This window comes from Equus przewalskii, chromosome 4 (genome assembly GCF_037783145.1).
Source record: "Equus przewalskii isolate Varuska chromosome 4, EquPr2, whole genome shotgun sequence".
Classification (NCBI taxonomy): domain Eukaryota; kingdom Metazoa; phylum Chordata; class Mammalia; order Perissodactyla; family Equidae; genus Equus; species Equus przewalskii.
Genome location: NC_091834.1, coordinates 75,578,515 through 75,598,100, shown reverse-complemented (window position 1 = coordinate 75,598,100; position 19,586 = coordinate 75,578,515).

Here is a 19,586-nt window from a genome sequence, read left to right as displayed (position 1 = left end):
AACGCATGAAATGCTCTGCTTAGCTTTCCAATATTTTCCCTAGTTCCATAAAGGAAAAGGAACATCCCAAATCCCAAACTCTATCTCAATTCCCCCTTTTGGGTGACTCAGAAAGTGGTGCAGAGGCCAGGTCTCCATTTTCTTTTTTTAAAAATAAATCTCTTTTGTCTTACCTTTTGTCCTATCAGTCAGATTTTGTCAAAACACCAAAGGTTAACCTTTGGAAACCAGGGCACTGGAATTAAAGGGAAAAAAATGTTAGCTTTTTGTCCTTAAAAATTAACACTCTATTAAACTAAGTTTAAAAATACAATAATAACCCAAAGAAGAAGGGTGTGCCAATTAGTAGTTCCCAGAATTTGAGGTCTTTGTCCCAAAATCTTGGGCTAAAGCTGTCTATATCTGGAAATCTGCTGCTTGATGTTAAATCTTTGGGAAAGCTTTCTCCTGCCTCAATCCTTCTGCTTTGGAAAAATCTTGAGATTCTCAGCTTTAGATCTCCAAGTAGTGACAATATCCCGTCAGGGGAGCAATTTTTTTTGAATTAGGAAACATAGATCCAGAACCCTAACCCTTCTAACTTCGCTACTATAGCAGCAGCTGATATTATCTGATGGTTCCAGCAAGCTTCCAGCCACTCTCATGTTGGCGTCGCTTCAAGTAAAATAGGGGTCTGGGCTGAAGGTCATGCAGAGATTCCTGTAATTTCTCCTTAGGAAAAGCTACCTGTGCCTGCTGGCTATAAATTTGGATATACCGCATCAATCATTCATGGGCAGCGTAATTCCAAATCCCACAGGGTGACCTGTAATTTGCTCATAATATGATGTTATAATTCCTGGTGGATGAACATAGGATAGCTTTTAAAAGCTAAAGGTAGTACTTTTACTATCACTTTTATAATTCTTCAGATAATTTGACAAGATTTATTTTTAGGGTATCCTCTTTTTCTTTTGATTTTCACTGGTAACTGGGGGAGATAGGACAATATGTTTGTCTTATTTTATAATAGATTTGCATTTACAATACATTTATAGTATATATTTATATTTAATGTATGTCTATATATTTTATGTATATAAATAGAGAGAGGGGACACATCTAAGAATGCTGAGGGTGAACAAGCTAAATATTTCAAAGATGGTTTATTTAGACATTTGTCATGTTATTTATTAATACTTTGATATTATAGACGTCAAATCTAAAGTTGGTATCTAGACATATTCATACTTTCTAATCTCTATGTTCTGGATGGACAGGCCATCAGACGTCTTCATAAACTCAGAAATAGATTATGAATCATCATATCTAAGATATTTTAGTGCTTTAGAGTGAATCTAACTGAAAAGCAGTAAGGGAGAGTGATATTAATGAGTTATATTTAGTGAAAAAGAATAGAATTACTCATAATTATGCAGCAGATAACTCTCAAATATATGTACCATAATTAAAATCTGAGTGCTTCTTCTGTATATTTTTAGTGGGGATTAAATTGTAGATTATACTTAAGGGACTGATTCTATTTTTTATTTAATTTTAATTTTTAATTCACTGATGAAGGCTGTTCTCTTCGAAACAGAAATAGGACCAAAAAGACACACTATCCTATTTATTACATGTAGGAGCAGAAACAGATTCAATAATACTTTGGTGCACTCCTCTAATCCTGTGACTACTGCACGCCTATAGCTCTTTGTTTCATTTGTGGTAGACATTCCTAATATATTTAAACATAGTTCTCTTCTTCAATATATATTACATCTTTAAAAATCTGTGAACAAATTGCAATCAAATCCAAAGCCAAGATTTACCCTATGTATAATTTACCCAAATGTATAATTTTTATTAAGGATTGTGAAAATGTTGTAATTACTACCGGTACCTTTCTCTGTCTTTCTTCTGACTTTCATTTTTTAGAAATAAAGTACAGGAGTATATTTAATATTTTAGTGAAGAAGTCTCAGGCAGAGTATATTTATAATCTTATCTGCTTATATCCAAATCCTCTGCTTAATTCCGTCTTTGATCTAACTTGCAAAATTTCCATTACCTTTACATACATAATTCCAGAAATGAGGTCAGGAAGAAAGTGACAATATCTTGTATTCTGTTCTATTAAAAATAAACTAGCTCAGGGGCTGGCCCCGTGGCCGAGTGGTTAAGTTCCCGCGCTCCGCTGCAGGCGGCCCAGTGTTTCGTTGGTTCGAATCCTGGGCGCGGACATGGCACTGCTCGTCAAACCACGCTGAGGCAGCGTCCCACATGCCACAACTAGAAGGACCCACAACGAAGAATATACAACCATGTACGGGGGGGCTTTGGGGAGAAAAAGGAAAAAAATAAAATAAAATAAAATAAATAAACTAGCTCATACTGATATAAATTTTCATTTAAGTTTCTTTTATTTGATAATCGTGACAACTTTGTGAGAGATAATCATAGCAGAAAACTGAGCTTGACAGAAGAATGACACAATTTTCCCAAGTACCACCTCTGTAAGGCTAGAAGTATGAACTGAGATTTCCTGATTCTAACTCTCGTGCCTTCAATCTATCCCTCATCTCATTTTTACATGCAGAAATGTCCAGGTGGCAAGATCAGGGGCAGGATTGACGCAAGTGTATCTAATGGCCTCACAGTCTTATTCACAGTAATGCCAAAGCAGTTTTGAGTATTTTGTGTTTCCCTCTACCTAAGTGTGCACTCACTACTGTTCTAAAGGGGGATCATAACAAAATGCAAATTAATAAAAGTTTACCCAAGGAAAAAGCAGCACCAAAATCAATGTCATCTAGGTGAAGTTGCTGTGGTTTTTATTTTTGGTTTATAAATTTTACCTTCCAACAAGGATGTTTGTGAAATTGATAGGACCATTGTTACATGCTAGAAAAAAATTCCGATACTAAATAGATTCAAAAGGATGTCTCTAGTTAGCAGATCTGTTTGCTGAGATACCCAGATCTGGTCCAGGATATCATTGGGAGCACTTGGGAAGCCTGTTCCCTCTGTTCTCCTCTTGTTTGAAGGCTTTACTAACCTCTCCAGGAAAATCACTTTAACTCTCCCTTCCCAATCAAACCGCCATAGCACTGTATATGCATCTCTATTCCAATCTGTTAGCCTATAGGGAAGCTCACCTCTGTCCCTTTCTCCCAGTTCTCCCTTGTTCTACCCCCAAATAGGAGTCTATCTCTCATTATTCAGTACTGTGATCTGCCTGTCACGTGTGCTTTAGTCTCAGGAGACTTGCATTTTTCCTAGAAGCCTGGAGCAATGGGAAGGCTTGGGAAGATCTAGCATGATTCTTGTCTGCCTATTGAAACCCTTCCTTCTGTGCTAACAAGTGAGCAGGTTGAGACTGATCGTCCTTCCTCAGAGCTCTACTGTCTAAGACAAAAGCCAAAGAGCAGCTCTGGTGCAAGGCATGGAGCAAAACACTTTCTGGCTCTCTTCTTGCAATTACAGTTTCTTTATGGATTGTGAGCTATTCTTGCACAGATCTTTTCTCACCAACATGGTGGTGAAATATGAAGAGCTAAAGTCCACGTGTATACTCAAAAAGAAACAGGCAAAAGAAAACATCTTACTTACTTTGATTCTCAGGTCACTGTCCTTAAAAAGAGAAGTTTCTGTGTGGTCCACTCGTGCCAGGGGCTAGACAGAAGTTTTAGGCCAAGGCCTCAAATAGAGTCTGTTTTTTGTTTCTTTCTAAACCATAACCTTTGTCCATATATTTTCTTTGAGACCCATATATTTTCTTTGAGATCCTAATGTTATTAAGGATAACATTCAAGGGTTCAGAAATCTGAGCTCTGGGTCCTATCTTTTGATCTCTTCATACTCCCAGCATACTATGCATTTGTCATATCATGATTACTTTTTCATAAGTTTGTCTTCTCTGCCAAAGTACACTCCTTGAAGTCACGGACCATTTGCTATTCACATTCTCTTCCCAGGTTACCGTATTGCCTAGCAAGCACTTGATGCTTGCTGAATAAAAGATCAAAGGAATGACGGGAGTCCTACAAGACAGGCCATTCAGACAACCTAGAGAGCATTTGACAGATGGAAATCAAAAACTATCACTTGGTTGTTCAACTCACATAAAAACATGCTTCAAATAAAATTCTTGGAAATTAACTCTTGAAGTCATGTGGTTTGTAAAGTATAATGTAACAGGCTTAATAGCAGTTTCTTCCTACTGTTATACTACGGAAAAACTCTTCATATAAGACAATTGACGGAAGACTGTATGTAAATGTGTGAAAATGAAGTAAGTTCCCTTATCAGTCTCTGAAAGTGTTCTATCAAATTTAAGTTACGGACACAATTTATAGATTACTTTTCAGAAAACATTAACCAAAGAGAATAGATATCTAATATTTTATTTTTTATATATAAGCTACAAGGATCCCAGAAATCAATGCTTCTTTGGTCATTCTCTAAAATAATTTGGGAAGACACATTCAAGCTTTGTTCTAGGCAAAATGAAATTTAGGAGATAAAGTAAATACTAAGAAGAGTGGTTCTAATTTATTATGACTTTATCTAGCAGCTTGTGAAACAGGAATTCTGAAGAGCTTTGTAAAAATGCAAAATTGAATGATTTCTCTGTTTGTTTTTTTCTTTTTTTTTTTGAGGAAGATTAGCCCTGAGCTAACATCTGCTGCCAATCCTCCTCTTTTTGCTGAGGAAGACTGGCCCTGAGCTAATGTCCGTGCCCATCTTCCTCTACTTTTTTTTTTTTTATATGTGGGAAGCCTGCCACAGCATGGCCTGCCAAGTGGTGCCATGTCCGCACCCGGGATCTGGACCAGAGAACCCCAGGCCACGAAGTGGAACGTGTGAACTTAACCGCTGCACCACCAGGCCGGCCCCTCTCTGCTTGTTTACTGCACCTTTTTTCTTTTAGTAATATTAATTGTTTCGTATGTTTGTGCTTTGCAGTTTTAATTCATTTAGTGAAAATGATATTTATCTCAAAGACATCGTTTTCTGTTTAATGCCACTTTGTGACCGTAGAATATAAACTGGGCATAAATAGAAGTGAGAACTGCAATTTACCCAGAAACAAAAGCCATGCTTTGCCAACCTGAAAAGCAAAGCAGTCATTTGGAGCTGTAGGGAAAAAAGAGGCTTAACTGTCATAGTATTCGCCTAATTTGTATTCGCAAGAGTCTTATTTTTTTATATTCAGTGAAAGAAATTGTCTGCATTGATGTTTTAAAACAGTCTCTCATTTTCCTCTCATTTGTTTTGCCCCTTCAGCTGTAAGAGAATCAATAAACAATGAGGCATAATATTAACATTTTAGATTGGGTTTAAAGTGATTATTCAGCTGGCCTGGATCTGTAAGTCCAGGTGGTGATTTTGCAATAATTGTGTTGTGATGTTTCCAGCCCGATAGGTTGCTCTCCCTCTGTCTGATTCAGTTAATAAGTGTTATTTCATGACCGGCTCTTTTGTCCTGGAAGTTCTCGAGTTGGCTCGTGTTACTAAATGCTGATTGAGTTAGACATCGCTGGGTTGGACTGCTTCTCCAATGACTGGCTCCAGTTTGGAAGAGTGGATGGGATCCTGGGTTCGTTGTTGTATTAACTTAATCTTACCCTCTGGCAATTAGCCCCAAATAGCAATCTTAATCACGTCCCAAAACAGCAGTAGTGGTTTAATTATTTCGACAAAAGTTACTTTAGGGTGAGAAGAATTGACTACTAACCTGCAAGGTCTACTTTGTACTTTTTTAAAAAGACCTGATCTTTTATATGGGCTTTCATGGACTATTTTCTCCTATTTCTTGCCTCTCATTTAGATTCCTAATCTATTTGTGTAAACCATCTTTTTTTTTTTTAAAGATTGGCGCCTAAGATCTGTTGCCAATCTCCTTTTTTTTTCCTCTTCTTCTTCTTCCCAACCCCCCCAGTACATATCTGTATATTCTAGTTGTCGGCCCTTCTAGTTCTGCTATGTGGGATGCTGCCTCAGCGTGCATTGATGAGCAGTGCTAAGTCCACACCCAGGATCACAACTGGCACAACCTCGGGCCACCGAAGTGGAGGGTGGGAACTTAAACATTTGGCCATGGGGCCGGCCCCCTGTGCAAGCTATCTTATTAGCAACTGCCATCTAAGACCAATATGAAAATTTTGAAATTATTTCTGATATTCTCCGAGTCTTGGTCTTCATAAAATATACTGTTCCTGAACTCTGTTTTATCATGTAATGGCTATTATGTTATATAATTTAATAAGGATAAATGGAGTAAAAAAAAATAAACACCTGCCTTACAATAGATATTATTTGTCAAATATTAACTCCTATTAATGTCTTATGTTCTAAGGAGCTTTAATTCTTACTCATTCCAAATCTCCTTGTAAAGGAAACCCAAATGCATTAAGATCAGGCACAAGAATATTTTCTTTAGGTTAAGAGGCTCATGTTTCAATTCTTTCAATATATAACACTCAAGGAAAGTATAAATAGAACTATGTCCTGAACATGCTGTTAGTGTCTCCTCTCCAGGTTTAGTGTCATAAACATGAGAAAAAGTCAAGGAAGGAGCAGGAGGAGAAGGCGGAAGAAGGGGAGTAAACAGAGGTCAGATGACCACAGTGACCTGAAATCCAGCCATCCATCACTCTACATGATGTGCGTGTATGTGTGTGTGTGTATGTAGTGTATGCGTGTAGTAAGCGTGCACACAGGCTCACATCTGAGTTTGTGTGTGCAAGGGTTGAAGTGGGGTATAATGTAGAGATAAAAAATATGGAATACCCTGGCAATTATTTCAGATATTACACTTGGGAGAATATGTTTCTCTCTGATTTAAGTGCATGATCCCCACAACCTTTAAAAGAAAAATGTAGGACTACCATCTGTAGTTGGAGAAGGGGGAGCGTATTTGGAGATTAGTATTGATTTCTACAGAATAAAACAAGCTATACCTGGCTTTCCTGTAATCAGCTACCTACTGTAATTCTTTTTAGATACATCAGAGATAACAGCAGTGTGTGTAATGTTGAAATGCATCTAAATACATTTTATGAGGCTTAAACTTAGGGACAGTAATTTCTCATTGTATACGATTCTTTGCTACCTTCAACTCAATCAGGATTGCTAAAGTTCCGTAACTTAATCTCTTCCGGGCGGTGAATAGAGAGTATCTTGAAAACAAACATACATGTTTTTGATATATTTTTCTACATAAATACTTATTACAAAACATTTTGTTTCAAAAAAGAAAATATACTTAACCCTGAAAATGATCTGTAGTTAACAATTCAAAGCTTATCACAAGATTATTTATGTTGACACTTTCTGTGCTCACATTTTATAACCAAACAGTTTCTTAAGACGATTTAGAAAACTCCAAAGAATCTCAAATTTCAGTGCTTTTTGCAATTAGTTTTTTATTTTTTATAAATTAAACATGATTTCTATAGAGAAAATGAATTGCTAACCTGGAAGCCTTTTAAAATTATTCTCCTTTATCACATGAATTTTACTTTTAGTAGGTTCAATTTTATTTTCAAAAGTTTGTTTCAGGGGCCGGCCCGGTGGTGCAGTGGTTAAGTTCACAAGTTCTGCTTCTCGGCGGCTGGTGGTTCACGGATGGCACCGCTTGGCAAAAGCCATACTGTGGTAGGTGTCCCATATATAAAGTAGAGGAAGAGAGGCACGGTTGTTAGCTCAGGGCCAGGCTTCCTTAGCAAAAAGAGGAGGATTGGCAGCAGTTAGCTCAGGGCTAATCTTCCTCAAAAAAAAAGTTTATTTCAGGTATTTCTATTATTTAGAAAATATTTGGGTCTTTTATGCTTTAAAATTAATATACATATCATAAAAACTAAGAGTACTGTATTTACATTACATTGGTATGCCAACTGAAAGTTCAGTGTTTCCAATGTGCTCACATATGTTAATATAAACCCGTACATTTTGCTTACACTACTAAAAAGGTAAAAGATGAGAAGAATCTGGACAATGGGATAAAATATTCTGAAGCATTAATGAGAGACATTAATAAAATATGCCATCAGGAGGTCTTGGGAATAATGAGAGAGCAGCTGAATGTGGAGATGAGGCCAATGCAAATGTGTGGGAGGACAGCTCTGCACACCTGGAAATGTCACACTGACCCCGGGCTGTTCTCTGTCATTACGCTTCTCTCCGTTCTCCTCAGCCAGGCTTTGCACTGACCCCCATCTCTAGTCAGGTGTCTAGTTGCAGCCCATTTCCAATAATCCCTCTCTTTGCTTTCAAAACTCTCTACTCCAAGAATAAATAGAAAAAGAGAAAGCATACACCTTCTTACAATAGACTTTCTAAAGCTATAATCAAATTCAATGTATCTTTGAGATCAAACCACAAAGGAAAAAAAAGAAAAGAATATTTGTTTGTCTTTTTTCTACTTATCACAAGATTAGCCTGAGTCTATTACTCCTTGCTCTGTTCCTGTGCTCGGTATAGGAGAGAAAACTTGGACTTTTAGTCATGAGTTAAGTTCTAATTCTCGAATTTTAATTTACTCTTTGGATGGGCACTTAATTTCTTCAGTCCTTAGTACTCTCAGATGGAAAAGAAGGAGAGCAACGTTTGCCTTATAACATAATGTCTAAACTCAATATATGCCAGTATGCAAAACACCTGCAATATATTTGGTCTTTGTGGTGGGTTGAATTGTGTCCCTCAAAGAGGTATGTCCAAGTTTAGCCCCTAGTGCTAGTGGGTGTGGCCTTATTTGCAAATAGAATGTTTGCCACATAATCAAGTTAAGGATCTCAAGATGAGATCACGCTAAATTTAGAGTGGAACTCAAATCCAACGACTGGTATATTTGTAAGAGAAAAAAGGGAAGTATGACACACACAGGAAAGAACACCGCGTAAACAGAGGCGTGGATTGGAATTATGAAGCCCTAAACCAAGGAACGCCAGGGTTTCTGGCCGCCACCGCAAATTAGAAGAGAGGCATGAAAGAGATTCTCCCACAGGGCCTCAGAGGATATCAACATTCAATACATTGACTGTGGACTTCTGGTCTCCAGAGCTGAGAGAACAAATTTCGGTTGTTGATGCTGTCCAGTCTGTGATTATTTGTTACAACAGCCCTAGAAACTAATAATAAAGTCTTCAAAATTGATCCTCTCTAATTCTCTTTTCTATGTACTTGTATATTTTCAAGAGTGATGTCTAGTCAGGGTGCACCAATATGGCCATATCAGTTAAGTGTGGCTGGCATTGAATTTTCTAGCGCTCAACTCTGATAAGATTTGACCAGTGCCATAGAGGTTGCTACATATTTCGAATATCATCCCTCTATATTTATTTGATTGGTTCATCCTGAACACTGAAAAAGTATCCATGGATGGTGTGTATCCTGGAAATAGAGGTAAATTTAGAAGTGGGAGGGGAATGCAACAAACTTTGGAAGGCAGAGGATGGGTTCTAACCAGGGTAATGTTTTGCCTGGGAAGACAGGAGATACTCTAAGTCTTCAGGTGAGAAGAGAAGATATTTAATCAGCAATCACTTTTAGAGCAGAAATGCATGTAAGCCCAGAAACCATCTGCCTGAAAACAAAAAGCACTAAGCCTGCCAAAGGCAGGTATCTGAGCAAGTATATCTCTTAAGGTTTTTTCTAAGACTAACATTCTGTGAACTTTTGGCTAGACTCCAGCTACTCTAAGGCAGCTTCATACCACATGCATAATTAGCTTGGGCAGGCTCAGTGTTCTTGGTATTTATGGGAAGTGAAAAGTGAACAAGACATTTCATGTTCTCAAGGATTTTAAAGTCTAATTAGAAAGATAAGATATACACACATGAAAACATAACAACAAGCAGTAGCAAATTATAAATGTCATCCAAGAGGCAGTGACAGAAATCACTTCCTGATTTCATTGCTCATTATGGATAAAGACCAAGAACTTGCTGTAGGCTGTAAATACTGAATTATAGCCCTGTAATGCATATGGCATTTCCTTTGAAGATAGGTAAATTACTAAACACTCTACCCAAACACATACTTCTGGAAAATTAGTCAAGAGCTGTAGACAGTGATGTTTTATCTCTAGCTAGATAGTATTGAATAGTAAATTAAATTAAATTAAATTAAAATAACTAAGATTTTTAAAAATTATTTTTATTGAGGTCATGTAGGCTTATAATACTGTGTAAATTTCAGGTGCACATTATTACATACCAGTTTCTGTATAGACTGCGTCATGTTCACCACCAATAGTCTAGTTTTTGTCTGTTACCATACATATGTGCCCCTCTACCCCTTTCACCCTCTCCAAACCTGCTTCTCCTCTGGTAACCACTATAAGATTTCCTATTCTTGAAAGGCACAATCTTTCCCCTAAGGAAATCTGTTTATTTATTGACTATTCCTGCATCAGGAATTGAAGATAAAGTTTTGTATTTAAATTCATTTTTTTATTTCATTAAAATGTAAGATTTTAAGATTAAAAAATTGATGCATGGATGATATAGACATGATTGCCTACATATTAGCATAGTTTATTGTCTTTCCCTTAGCTTCTAAAAACCAATTATCTAAACTGCGTTTTTTAAAATATATTCTTGCTTCATAAAATAAAAGGAAACAAAAGCAATATTTTTTAATGTAAAAGAATGTAGCTATTATCCACTCTGAAAAAAAAAGTGGAGGAGCAAAGGGAAAAACAGCAATTGTCTTACGCAGTTCAGGCTGCTATAAGAAATAACCATAGACTGGGGGCTTATAAACAACAGAAATTGATTTCTGGAGGCTGGAAGTCTGAGATCAGGGTGCCAGCATGGTCAGGTTCCGTTGAGACCCTCTTCCTGGTTCACAGATGGCTGGTTTTTTGTTTGTTTGTTTGTTTTGGGGTTTTTTTGCTGAGGAAGATTAGCCCTGAGATACCATCTGTTCCTGCCTTCCTCCACTTTATATGTGGGTCGCTGCCCCAGCATGGGTGACAAGTGGCATAGGTCTGTGCTCTGGATCCAATTCTGTGAATCTGGGCAGCCAAAGCAGAGCGCGCCGAACTCAACCCCCACGGGGCTGGCCCCCAGAAGGCTTTTTTTTGCTGTACCCTCACATGGCAGAGAGCAAAGAGAAGCAAGCTATCTCTTGAATTAGTTAATTTACACTTATTATTTTAATCATTCTTTTATTATAAATCTTGAGCACTAAACATCATGAGATTATGTCTACATCATTCAGTCAATTCAACATTTAGTAAACCAGCAAGGGCTGAAATATCTGATTTGACTAAATAAAAAACAATCTGGCGCGTTTGTGATGTGTTTCATGTTTTGACCTATCTAATTGCTTTTTAACTTCAGTTTGGATAATATTCTTCTTCAGAAATATATTTCCCTCCAGTTGAAAGTTTTAAATCCAATCTAAATCAATTCCTTGTGGTTTAGCTCCACATTCAAGACATTAGGCAGGTTTCTTGATAACTAATTACTCTTCACATTAACAATTCAGTAAACAGGGAAAGGGTGTGCATCCATATTTTCCTCAATTCTCATTATTTACTGTAAAATTTTTGGAAACACAGGAGCTATAATCTACTAGCAATAATCTCGGCCTGTTTGGAAATCATAGCTACAATTTCATTATATAGCCTCTTCCTTTTAATCATGATTTTCTATTGTCCTGTGGATTAAATTCTAAAGTCTCTGAACCAAAATGACTGCTTGGCACATTTTAAGATATTTTTGCATTCTGTTTATCTTCTCAGAAAGCCACTCAGTTGAAGTCATTAAACGCATCGTCTTCTACCACTAAGGTTACTTTCTTATCAATGACTTTTACAGTGGGCATGACCTATATGGGAAACTTGGACATATATTATCGTAAACGTCTCACTAAATTATCTAGTTTGCCAATAGTCATTTAATTAATGAATTTTTTAATATTCTGAATATTTCAATGAATTAGGAAAATATCAGAGAAAAAGTACCAGCTACTAATATTTTGTGTTCAGCCAAAAATGTAATGACCTGGTCATCATTATCTATACTTGCTCTCATGTTTAATAGTAAAAAAAGCTGCTAAGTAACTCTTAAAGAGAAGATCTCTGTCTCCTATGAGTCAATTTTATAAAGACTTTTGAAGAGGTAGTGGCCTGAACTGTTAACATTTTCAGCAGCTTTGTTTGGGTGCCAATTCTGAGTGGAATAGAAGCACAGGCCATTTTCAAACCTATGAGTCATCCTTTTGTATGACTGGCCTTAAAATTCAAGTAGCAAAACATCTCACTAGCTTACTATGGTAAACTTCTGATTACATTTTCAAACATTAGTTTTTCTCAACTGTTTTTTCTAAACATGTTTCTTTGAGAAAAATATCAAATCATTTTACTGCTTTGATAGCTTAATTTCAATCATTATTGTTAAGATGAACAACTTTATATTCATCTTCCAAACCTGGGCTTTAGAAATGCAACAGTTAGTCTAGTGCAATTTACGAATGCAAAGTGAAGCTATGATCTTAGTTATTGGTAATTGTGGTTAAGATTTTCATCAATGAGTAAAACATAGATCAGATTTTCCAATAATGAAAATTAAAGCTCAAAAAAATATATAAAACTTAAAGAACACTTTGTAAAAAGTGCTGTGAAAGAGCCTAAATACTAACAGTAGGTTAAGATTGAGAGAGTTCGTACTAAGAGATTAAGTAGGACAGCTCTTGACTTTTTCCTACATGGTTGTGTCAATATTCCATCTGTACTGCTTAAGCGGTAAATTAGAGAGTTATAGAAATATGAGATAAGATAATAACCTTCAGTTTTCCCTGGAGAATGTATTGACCTTTTTCTAGACTTTAAGCTCATTTGATTCTTGTTAATCTTTAATTCATATGGCAAATGAATGAAAAGGCAAAGCTTTCAGATTTGTAAAACATCATTGAGTGGTGCATAATGAAAAGGAAACCTGCCTTGGTTACTTTCTCTGATTTCAGAGTTGAACTAAATCAATTTAAGAACAGCAACCACAGCTTTTTCAATTTATGAAAAGGTGAGGAAAACGTCTTGCCAGTTATATTTGCCATGCCTTTCAATTTCTAGTTCGTATATATCTGTGATTAAAATCTCAAATTATTCCCTTTTCATAACCATAGCAAGGGAGTGAGATATATTTGAATAGTAAGATGTTAGAAAAATATTAAAAGTAACTGCAAGAACAAGACGCACACAATTAACAAGTTGGATTGTGCTCACTGAAAGAGAACACTAAGCTTCAGAATATCGTTAAAAGAGTAGGCAAAATAGCATGTTCTTGTCCAAGGAAAATAGCAACAACTGAATTTTTTGGAACATTTTAAACTGTGATGAAAAGTGAAGTATTTTCTTTTCCACAGTATCATTTATCTCCTAAACATTATAGATACCAAGGATTTAAATAAATGTGTCCACAAGAACCTGTCTCTTCTCAAACTGATTGGCCACTGTTGAATAGTGCAGGCATGGCAGCAGTCAGCCCCATTCATGAAGAAGTTTCTGTGGTGCCCATGACCACTGGCTCCTGCTTAAAAAGTGAGAAAAGGGGGCCGCCCCAGTGGCGTAGTGGTTAAGTTCAGCGGCCCAGAGTCTGCAGATTCGGATCTCAGGAGCAGAACCACACACCACTCATCAAGCCATGCTGTGACAGTGTCCCAAATATAAAATAGAGGAAGATTGGCAGAGATGTTAACTCAGGGACAATCTTCCTCAGCAAAAAGAGGAAGGTTGGCAACTGATGTTAGCTCAGGACCAATCTTCCTCACACACACACAAAAGTGAGAAAAGGAAACAAGTATTTTATCAAAGTTTACTCTGGGTTGATTTTCTTGGCAGGTGTATTATTGGTGTTGAATAATTAATTGCAGAGAAGAAAATCTGTGAGAGAATGACTTCCTTTAATAGATGATGACACTGAGTCTCTAAGGCTCCTGTAATTTACCATAACGTAAGAGGCAGAGTTAAAAGTTAAACCAAGTTCTCTTTGTTCCAAAGCTATGTTGCCCAAAACTTCATCTTGAAATAAAATATTCGTTAACTAATTAAAAACTAAGTGAATTGCCCTAGGGTAATTACTGAGGATGATTAAGAGGGATAACTTGATTTACCGAAAGTCTGTCTTATTTCTCCTTTGCTCACTCCCATGGTTCATCCTAATATTTGATACTGGGCTATAAAAATGGAAAGAGAAAAAAGCTTTTTTATCAGATATAGTAAATTTCCAAGCAAACAGCAATGACACCAGTTGCTGTTTCTCCTACCTCCCACCTGTTTACAAGTGAAAGAGCTTCAGAATGTGGATTAAATAGAGCTGGGCTCATTTTCAGATGTTTGGCTTTGCCTTCATAGAGAAATCCTCACAGAGGAGCCATGTATGTTACAGAAGAGCAAACCCTACCCAAAGCCCAGCCCTTTCATCCTCTAGAACCAGGGGAAAGACTTACTGGGCCCTTCTCCCAAAACTATTTCCTTTAGAAATCAGACAGTGAGAGAGAGTAGGGATAAAAAGGTTGATATTTCTTTAGGCAACCAAAGGAGACAAGTGTTGACAATACTATACATCACAACAATTCCTTGTCAGATTTTGTCAATAGCACAAAATTATCACTGTTCCACTGTGCAGTTAGTAACTTCCTGTTCTTCTAGTCTGTTATCATTCATCACCTACCAATATTCCAACCTGTCTTCTATCTAATGCAGCAATGAATCACTAAGGCTTCTCTGTGGTTCCCTTCTCTGGCTAAGCCCCTGATGTTAGCCACTTTTTGGACTTTCCTAACTGTGCTCTTCGGAAACTCATTATGTCCTCAACTTCTTGACTAAAAACTTACCAATCTGTGGCAAAATTGAAACTTCACTCACCAACTATATGCTTCTACTTCCCATGTTCGTGTTATTGAACAGTCCCTTTGAACATTTCACCCCATACATGAATGTAGTGGCCCGTTAGCCACAGTATTCCACTCCTTTACTAGTCCCACTAAGGTATGGAATGCCTTGTAGAACACTAGATCAGGCTTGAAAAACGTACTTGAACACAGAAATGGGCAGCCATAGGAATCTCAGTGCATCTTTCATCTTTGCTTCCCTAATAGTTCTGTAACATTCCATCTACTTCTGGATGAAATTTTTTGCTTACCAGTCCAAACAACATAACACATGGTTATTCCATGTTTCATGAGCTATTACATTATCATTTAAGAGACTGGTCAATACTGGAATGAGTGTAATTTCCTAATTCCCAAGGAAGCAACTCTGAATCAGCTTGAGTGAATGCTCTACTCTGGTCTAATCACTACGAACAAAGTGAGATAGGCTATCATTTTGCACATATAGTTGTCTAGAGCTATATGAACACATAGGGATTGAGAAGGCAATCTCCAAATGGTGGAGCTAGGCAGATATCTTTATAGCATACCAGTACTTAATGAGCATAGAGTAGTTATCTAGATTTGCATCTCAATTTTTCACATATTCTCACTATTTCTCAAAGGATAATCCTACTTCCTACTTCACTGATAAATGAACTTTTTTTCTGTCCCAGATATAAACTCTTTTCCATCTGTTGCTGTAGTATGGAAACAGTTCTTCAACAAACACAAAATTTGGATAGATTGCAAATTAAGCTTATAAAATGAGCATCACTCTGATATCAAATCTGGTGAAAATAGCGCAAAAAAAGGAAACACAGTAAAATGCCTCCAATGACTAGAAATGCAAAGTAGAAAATAAAATACTAGTCTATTTAAGATATTTAAATTTCTTCCTTCCCTTTTCAGGGCTCAAATAGTAGCTTAAATATGTGGGCTTACAATTTCTATTGTTTACCAAATTCCCACTTTTGCACTAGATCCCATTTCCTCTCACCTACACAGGACACGACTCAAGCAATACCCCACAACTCCCCTCTGTACTTCACCTATTTTTTCTTCTATACTGGATTGTCTCATCGGCATACAGTTATGTTAATTTTCCTATATTAAAAAACAGATACACAAAACAAAAAGTATTTTTAGCCCCACTTTTCCTTCCAGGCACTACTCCATAACAAAATTCTTCAAAAGAGTTGTTTATAATCATTATTTCTGGTGGTTTTCCTCCTATTCTTTCTGAAACTCACTACTCTTAGCAGGGGTGCTGGTGCTCTTCATACTGCTATCGCTGATAGCAAATTCTCATTCTTACCTGTCCATTAGCACCACTTAAGACAAGGAATTCATTCACTTGGTTTCTTTGACACTTCACCCTTCTTGTCTTTCTTCTACCCCACTACTGCTCCTTTTCATCTTCCTTTACTGGATCTACTTCATCCTCCAACCACACATCATAAAGTGTCATTGGCTCATCTCTCAGCCCTTTCTATCTACATTACTCCTTTGATGATTTTATCCTGTCTGGCGGCTTTAATACCTTCTATATGATTACAACTCCCAGATTTATGTTTCTATCCAGGATCTCTCCTAACAAATCAGACTCAGATATCCGAACCTTCTGCACAAAATCATTACTTCGATATCTTATAGACAGCTGAAGGATAACTTGTCCAAAACCAATCTTCTGATTTCTACTCTCCCCCCAAAAATCTGTTGTTTTTCAAGTTTTCCCTGTCTCAGTCAATTTCAACTGCACTGTTACAGCTTAAAGCCTTTTATTTATATATGTCATGTACCATATTTCACCAAATTTTGTCCACTCTACTTTCAGAACATTCAAATTCTGATGATTTCTCACCACCTCCACTGCTTTCAGTCTGATCTTAGCTTCCAACATCTCTTGCTTGCATCAATTGGTACAATTGTTCCTGGCCAAGTTCCTGAGTCCAAACCTGCTCCCTATTCTCTATTTCCAACCAATCAGTCAGAAGGATCATTTTGAAACAAAATTCAGATCATCATACTTCTTTGCTCAAAGCTTTACAGTGGGTTCATGACTCACTAAGAATAGAAGCCGTTTTTGTTTGCTAACTGATCCAGCAGCCTGTTCCCTCTCTGACCTCATTTCCTCTTGCTTTCTCAGCATTTCTTATCCCTTTACCCTATGTTATTTTTCTCCATATCAATTTTCAAGTGATATATTATATATATATATTTGCTTATTAATTTGTTTTATTTTCAGTCTTCCCTACTCTAGTGTACTAATTCTATGAGAAGAGCTATTTTTGTGAACTTTGCTCTCTGCTGTATCCTTAGCACTCAGAGTAGTTGACACATAGCAAGCCTAAAAATATTTGCTGTGTGATGGAAAATATATTGAGTATATCTTCTGTGTATGGAAAGTCTTGGAACTCTGCTAGTGCCCTCCTAAGTTCCCTTTCCTATCGGTAGTCACTACCGGAAACTTTGAGTAAGACCCCACTACTCTGGAGCTAACAAGTGAATGAGACAATTGTCCCTTCACCATACTTTGCTATCCCTTCAGTATCTCCATGCTTACCATCCATGCAAAACATGGACGAGGAGGTTTTGTGGTTATTTTAGGAAAAAATTGGAGGACAAGTTAAAGTTCATTAATTCCTTTGTTAATTCGACAACTATTAATAATCTAGAATTTCCCTTAAGTCTCAAAGACATTGCTACTAGGCGTCTCAACCCTGTACAAGGATATAGTCCCCTTTGAGTTTACATGTAACCCACCTCCTCAGCCCTCAGGTTTTATCTCCCCCAAAACTACTTTTATTAAGCATCCCTCCAAATCACCACAGCTCCCCAAAAACTTGTTCCTCCAGGATTCTAACCAGCCCCCCACACTTTCCCGAATGCCCCATAGAAAATCCTAAGCATCTTTAAGTCCAAAGTAGCATCCCCTCAAGGATTCACAGCCACTGTGTAAGGCCAGTGCAACCAGAATCTTGCAGTATGTTTCTTTTTGTTGGGGAGAGTGGCGGAGGTAGAGTGGAGTCGCTGAACTCCTCCTGGTTATATTTCCTTTGTGATATTTTTACCTCTGTAAGTTTTAGGTCAACAGATATATTCAACTATTGCATCCATTAAATTAAATATATGTACATCTTCAAAAAATGGTACTGCAATCTACATACATGTTGTAGAAAAACGCTTTCCTTAAATAACGTTTCTTTGTTTCCTTCCATCACAAAATTAGTATGTGCATTTGATGTAATGTCGGTCACTATTCAAGTGGGCTATTTTCTTTAAAGACTTGACAAAATAATGCAAAAATGTATTTTGAGGAATTCATAGGTAGATAAAGCTAAAAGGAATATTATTTTTTAAAAAAGAGAAAAAGAGATTTTTTTCTACCTAATTTAAAAATGTACTTCAAAAAGATAATGATTAAAACAGTGTGGTACTAGTATGCAAAAGAACATATTATACTCTGATTCACAATTAATATCACAGAAAAAGATCCTAACATGTGGGACAATCTAGTGTAATAAATATGAAATTTCAAAAGTATGAAAGTTGGATATATAATACATGGTCCTTAACTCATTAACTAACTAGTGAAAGAAAAATTAGATTGTAAATTCATGCCTAATACAATTTCCAGATGTAAAGGTATAAAGGAAAGAAAAACTTTTTAAAAAATGAAAAGAAAATGATCAGAAATTATGGTTGAAATATTCTAAATATGACACAAAAGGCAGAGAAAAATCACCATTTGAAGTACAGTATCATGGCGAGAAATACATTTTAGAAAACTGTCATGCTTTATATAAAGTAATATTAATAAACAATATCCATTTCTAAATATAGGACTGATTTGTTTTTGTATATAAACAGAAGATCCTGGGTCTAGAAATCTACTGCTGGGACTTTTATTCTCATGCTCATCATTCTCTTGCTTTATTTTATTCTTCCATCAGTCCTAAGTTAAAAAGGCACAGTACGAATCTTGGCAGCTTCTCATGCTCTGTCTAGCGTTCCTGAGGTGCCATCTGGCACAAGAATCTTGACTGCAGACAGAGCTTAATGACCATCCTGGCTGACAGCTATTATGGATGCATTTTTGCTACTGTTGCAGGATCTATGTGCAATTCTAACCAGAAGGATGACAGTCACAAATCTCAACAGAGCTTTAGGTTGTTTTCGATTCCGATGTTCTTTTAAGAATGTGATGTTCAGCAAGGGTGAGCAGACTGGTTAACACAGGACTTTTTTACCTTAAGTTAAGAACAGTTCATTTACTCATAATCCAAGTCCAGAAGCCAGCATCGCTTAGAACCTCAAACGAAACAAAGACATGCCATCTCAGACAAGAAAATATCTAATATGACTTTCTTACACAAACTAAGACTTATATAGAGGCAAAAATTAAAAAGGAAACCAAAGAAAGCTGAAATGAGAGTGAGCAAATGACAGCACAATTGCATAGTGAGATGGTGAGAACCCTAGAAGTTATACCTGGATGCTAATTTTTACTAAAATAGCTACCAATGACACTATATTCCCAGTCTAGGTGCATCAGAGAATTTACAGATGACCTGTTTCAGCATAAACTCAGAAATCTCATCAGAAGAAAATCGTTAAAGCCTCTTTGTAAACCACATCAGACAGAATATTTTGTTTGGGGACACTTCATTTCTATAGACAAAAGTCTATTTTGTTACTGGTTTTAAAAAACTAACCGAGTT